Consider the following 6129-nt stretch of genomic DNA (forward strand, 5'->3'; position numbering starts at 1 on the left):
AACTCAGAGGCCAAGGGACCTGGCCTGGCGCCAGGACCCTTGTTTTTGCTTCCCAACACAATGCACATTAAATAATACTTCCTTCTCGCAACACGGCCCTCTTGGGCCGCCCCTGTTTGTCGCAAGGTCTGAGCTTAGGGTAATGGCCCTGGGGCAGCCATTCTGCCCCCTGCTGCTCCTGCCTGCTCCCACTGCTACTGAGGAGGAGTGAGGGCATCTGGTGGCTCTCGGTGCCCTCCCAGCCTCTGCCACCCATTGGCAGATTGGGGCTGAGATGACCTGTGGGGGTGGGAACTCCCCAAGGTCGACCACGCAGCCATCCCAAGTTATCCCCATGTAGCCATGCCCAAGTTTAGGAGCCCTCCTATGGATGGCTCACAGCAGTCATATGGAATACACTGACTTATTGCCAGGTTAAATAAAACAGAATTAAAAAAACATATATGCATAATTCATAGAATGAATGGTTTCATGACATTTCTGGCCAGGCTTCCAGCCTGGGATAAGGGGAAAAACAGTTCCTTGGCTCTCCAGTCTTCAGGTTCCACTTGGCTTGGGCTCAGCTTTTTTCTCATGGGGATTTCTCTTCCAAACGATAGCGCTGCTGGCCCCCACACCGTTTAGATATCTGCATTGTGGAGGAATCCAAGGAAAACCAGTTTTGTTTATTTTAGCTTCTTTCCTGAAATATTTAGCATCTGAGGCACCACGCCTCTTATTTGTTGGCAGTGTCAATCAATAGCCATCTCCGTTTCTACCTCTCTTCTTTCTTTGTCTCCATTTCCACCTCTGTCTTTTTGCCATAGGTTTATTGTTTTTTTTTCATTAAATATCAGGTGCAAGAAATGCTGGGTTTGATCCTTTTAAGCCCCGTCCCCTCCCATCCCCCCCCAGAGTCTTTATATACAAAATGGCATTGCTTCAGCTGTACATGTACTACCAGATTTCTGTTTTCTTACTTTGCTGGGAGAGATGGACCCAGCCTTTAGGATGCACCCAAACCATCCATGTCTGGTGGTGTGGACACAAAAAGTGGGCCAGCAGCAGGGTTCACCTGACAACAGACATCTAAACACTGGCTCTCACCCAGCCGTCTCAGCTCCCTCCATAGTCAACAGTGATGGGCACCTCCATTAAACAACTCAGCTTAATTTCTGGAGGGTTGGGATGAGTCATGTGGCAGCGCTCAATGCTCCCCTTTGTCTATAGTAGGAGACAAATGCTGCAGGTGTTTGACTGCCTAGTTTTCAGCCAGCTCAGTGGAAGGTGCCTAACTTTCAGCTGGCAAACAGTAGGCACAGAATGGGAGAACAGGAGAATGATGTGCCAGCTCACAACAGGCAGTGGCAGGTCCTGGAACTTGGCTCCCACCTTGATTTTATTGAACAGCTGCAGTCACTGCTCACATTTGATCATGAGAACCACTGCCTCAGCAAAACACAGATTGCTCAAACTACAGAGCAAGCCTCGTCCTCCAGAAGTGTTGTCAAAGAAAATGTTCTGTGGGGACCGTGAAGCACATCAGAGAGAGGAGCTGAGGCTAAGTATCTAACTGAGGCTTGCTTCTTTGAGCATGGGGCTTTCCCTGCGTCTGGCATAGCACTTGTTTCTATCAGCTGCCAAGCCTTTGACAATTCGCCCTCTTCTGATAACAGAAGAGAAAATCTGTGGTAGTCAGAACTAAACACTGAGCCCAAATCACCATGTGCATCCCCTCCAGCCCAGCACTACCTGTTTGGCCGTTTCAGCCCCTGTGTTCTGTCGGTGGCTGATCAACGCTGTTGACAGCTCACGCTCCTAAAGGTGAGAGTACAGTGGAAAGTTTATTCAGCCCAATGTTTGTTGTTTGGCCTCCTCTGTAGAGGGAGCAGGTGCTGGAAGTTGTTTGGTTAGCTGGTTAAACAAATTGCAGCGTTCCTGCCAGCTCCTGCAAGCTCAATGGGCAGAAAGAAACAACTCAGATGTTTCTGTGTGCTGGTTTGAGGCATGAGGGGTTGCTCTGGTCATTGCTTTACAACAGCCACACGTCAACATCAGACCAAGCCACTTGACTGAATTATCTTTGAGGTGACTCTCAGGCTGAATATTAAGAAAAAATTCTGGTGATGATGCATTGGAACAGGATGAGAGGTGAGTGCAGTCATCATCTCTGGTGGTGTTCCAGAATCCGTGTCGATGTGGCACTGAGGGATGTGGTTAGTGGGCATGGTGGGGTTGGGCTGACTGTTAGACTAATTGATCTTAGAGAGCTCTTCCAACTTTATCAATTCTATGATTAAAACAATCCAATGCCATGGCAACCTGTCACAGGGACTATGCTTTTTTGACCTGGAAGATCCATTCACACCTTTAGTTCCCATGCTCATGCTCATTTGGGGGCAGCTCTGCTCTCAACAGTGACAATGTCTATCATGATCCCATTTTACTTATGGGGCAGGCACACATCTATGAGATGTGATGAAATCCTGTAGAGCTGATCTGTGTCACAGACTGTGGGAAGCAGTGGTGGTGATATCAACAATGGCCAAACAACACAAAGTTCTGAAAACTCTTTGGAGAGTCAAGATGCCAACCCATTTGCTTGGAATCTTCCAGCTCTCTCCTTTCACATTTCAATTATTTAAATCTTTATCATACAGAATACTTCCGTTGGTTGGATACTTGGCATCAATTCCTAGGTGAGATGACCGGTGCCTGCACACAATCTGAAATCTCTTAGGTGCTTCTAATTATTTGTTTGACCAAATCTTGCCAAGAACTATCTTCCCACCATGTTCTGCAAGCAGATAGAGCTGCAGCCATCAGCTGGGCTGCACAGACAGATTTCCTTAGCAACAAATCTCACTATGTTGCAGTTTCAGGCACTTCCTAAGAAAACTTTCTGAACTGCATCCGAAGTCTGTATAATTTCAGAAGGGAAGCGTAACTGCCTACCAAGAAAAATGGGAACACGCACTCCATTTTAAGCCCATGACAAAAAGTAGTCACGCGGCCACAAAGCTCCCGCCATTCTCTGGCCAGCCCTTGCCTCCAGCAGTGTGCAGAAATAGCTGAGGGCATAAATGTGCCCAGACAAAAGCCAGGGAGGTTTCTGATGTCAGCTGGGCACCAGACGCCCATGTCCCGTCATGACACTTTGTTCCCCAGACACCTACGTTTGTCTTCGGAGTGGAGATGTACCAGGATGCAGAGGGAGAAGTGGAGAGATGGATTTGATCTCTCATCCTGTGGTGGAAATACAGTGATAATTCCCCCCACCCCTCAAAAAGCAAGCTTTTTTTTTTTTTTAGTTAAAAAAAGCGTTTGGCTGAATCACCAGACCAGCTGCTTCCTACATAAATAAGAGGCACGCACGGTGTGCAGAAAGGAATAGTTGACATTCCTAATCAATTAGATAAGGGGAAAAAAGCAGTTCATTTTCCTGTTCAAAATCAAATTATCATGGTTACTTCAGATTTCAAGGGCATTTATCTCCCGGCCTCAGACAGTGAAGGGGGGAGGGAGGGGGGGCACAGGTGCTGGGCTGGGGCAGGACCCAGTTGTACAGCCCCGGCCAGGACAGGAGCAGCCTTGGTGTTTCCCTTGGTAGAGCCAGGGTACGAGCTCTTACCAGGCCTGGGTTAGCTGGCAGTGCCCCAGGGAGAGCCTTAAAACTCTTCTGCTAAATGCTGTGAGGGGAGCACTCTGAGATCCTGCCTATGTGCTGCCTGGCTTTGGAAACCTGGATAAACATTTACCCAAGGCCATGCCAAGGGAAGAGAGGTGAGGAGGAAAGTGGCTCCCACGGCTGTAGGAGAATGGAGTCACTTTCCCTTCCCTGGTTCGGCTCCGGGTTTGGGGGAGGAGGTACACTCTCAAAATGTGAGGCGTCTCCTGCCAAAAGCGGAGCCAAGCGCTGGCCCCATGGGTCAGATGCGGCATGAGGCAGCATCTTCAGGTCGCTCCTTGCACTCACACTCCGCGGGCTTCAAGATTTCCCGAGAATTTGGCGATAAAACACTCAGCAGAGTCGAGGAGAGCCTGCACAGCCCTGCTCCCAGCCTCGGGAGACTGCGCTCGCCCTAAATCCCAGCCTGCACTGCCACCTAACGAGCATCTGCTGAGACGTGAAAAGCAGGCGTTGGCCGCAAAGGCTTCCTCAGGGCGCTCCCTCTGTCTCTCAGCCATCTCCAGTGAAGGATCTCCTTCCATTAAGGAAGTCGTTAACCCGTTTTGCTCTACCCTGGCGGCTCCGAGGAAGCTAGGGCACCCACGGTGGATGGAAGGTTTATGGCCAAAGAGTGTCTAGGAGGGAGAAATCACTTCAGCCTGGTGATCTGGATGCTCAGCAGGGGTTGAAGATGTGATTGCTTGCTGTGCTCCCTGCTATTTTCATTTTTATACGACAGCACAATGCAAAACTTACTGCTGGCCCAGGGAGCGAGAGCTTCACCTAAGAAGAGCAAACCCTAATTGCACTCCTGGTGGCACGAAGGACTCTTGGGTGGTGTGGCGTGGCACGGCAGGGCACAGTGTAACAATTTTTGCCTGAAATGTGGATAAAAGTCACCTCCTACCTCCTGTATCTTCGGGGCTCAGCACAGATGCAGTTCAGTGCCCACTTCTGGCCCCAGACCAGCTCTGAGCAAAAGTGCCAATCCCATCACACCCTGCACCCCTCAGATGAGGGCCTGAGCTCGTAGAAAGCAAGCATCACAGTTCTGGCCCCTTCCCAGTGTGAGAATGGGGGATGTCCGCTGCTTTTGTAAAATGTCCTCTGAAAAGAGGACTGGGTGCTCTACAGTGCAGGTGGACTGCAGGAATGCTGTTGCCATGAGAAGCTTGTATGTCCATGTGCATTTCCTTAAAACAACAAAATTCAAATTCATCGAAACAACAAAACTCGATTGAAATCACAAATATATGTATTTATGGAAACCCACAAAAGTGAACAAATAAGGAAAATGACAAAGCATTTATTTCCCCTTGCCTACCCATGCTTCAGTCCTAGGATTCAGAGCACTGAAAATCCTACTAGAGCTTCCTGAGAAGGGAGCAATCAGCACTGTGTACTTTGTGTACCACAGCAGTGCACTTCAGACCTGCTGCGACACAGAAGCATTCAGCACTCAGAGCAGCCTAGGGAGAAGGAACACCATTCTCTAGCAGTGTTTATCTTGGAAGGTCTTTCAGCACCTTCACAAGGACCCGTTTACGTATTTTGCATGAATCAGTCACTGGACAACACGTGCATGCAGCCAGGGATTGGGACCAATACCAGGACACGGATCTCTTGCGCAGGAAAATAGCTGTGAGGTTGGGCTGTGTCATACAGCAGCTACCTGTTCCTTGGTCCAGTGAGCTCGGAATGTGACTTACATCAAGAAGGACAACGTCAGCAGGTGATTGTATGCCCCTTACTCTCAAGACAGACAACCCCAAAGATGGGATTTCATGGTCCCAAAGACGGAAAAGGGGCGGGACCTTGATGTCTAGCACTAGTGTGTGCTGTAACTGCTGAGCTACAGTTTAATAGATAAGAAAACAACAGATCCTCTTTCAGCGGCATGTTCAAAGACAAAAAAAAGTAGCTGCTACTTCTGGCACTGACCCTGTCCTAGGAACTAGCTGAGCTCTTTGAGGAAGTCCAGGAAGAAACGCCTAAGAATGTTTTCCAGTTGCACCCAGGTGTAAGCCAATGTGCAGGAAAGCTGAGTGGCCCACCAAGGTGTCATCTTCCCTGTTTAGAGGACCACTTGGTTTGGTGCTTGCTATCCCATTTAGATGGCACCTCAGAGCTGCACTCAAGGCATGGCCACAATGGAAGGGAAATGCTGAGCGCTCTGATCTAGTGGTGAAAGGCTGAAGCAGAAAGTTATTAGGTGCAGCTCATAGAATCAAGGCGAAACAGCACCTTGTGCTGGGGTTCTGGCTTTTTGGCCATCTGATTCTGGGAAATCCCTGAGCTGGGAGAGAATCAGAGCAAGGCAAGGCACACACAACAAAAGTGCAGCTTTAAACACGTCATTAGCTGGCGGCTGATGAGAGACTTTGGGTAAACCGAGGGGCTGCCAACTGGCAGCAGAGGGCAGCTGCATTCTTTCCACAAGCTTTAAGCAAACCTATAGCATTAAAAGCAGTGATCAATAC

Source organism: Meleagris gallopavo, chromosome 1 (assembly GCF_000146605.3).
Source record: "Meleagris gallopavo isolate NT-WF06-2002-E0010 breed Aviagen turkey brand Nicholas breeding stock chromosome 1, Turkey_5.1, whole genome shotgun sequence".
Taxonomy (NCBI): Eukaryota; Metazoa; Chordata; class Aves; order Galliformes; family Phasianidae; genus Meleagris; species Meleagris gallopavo.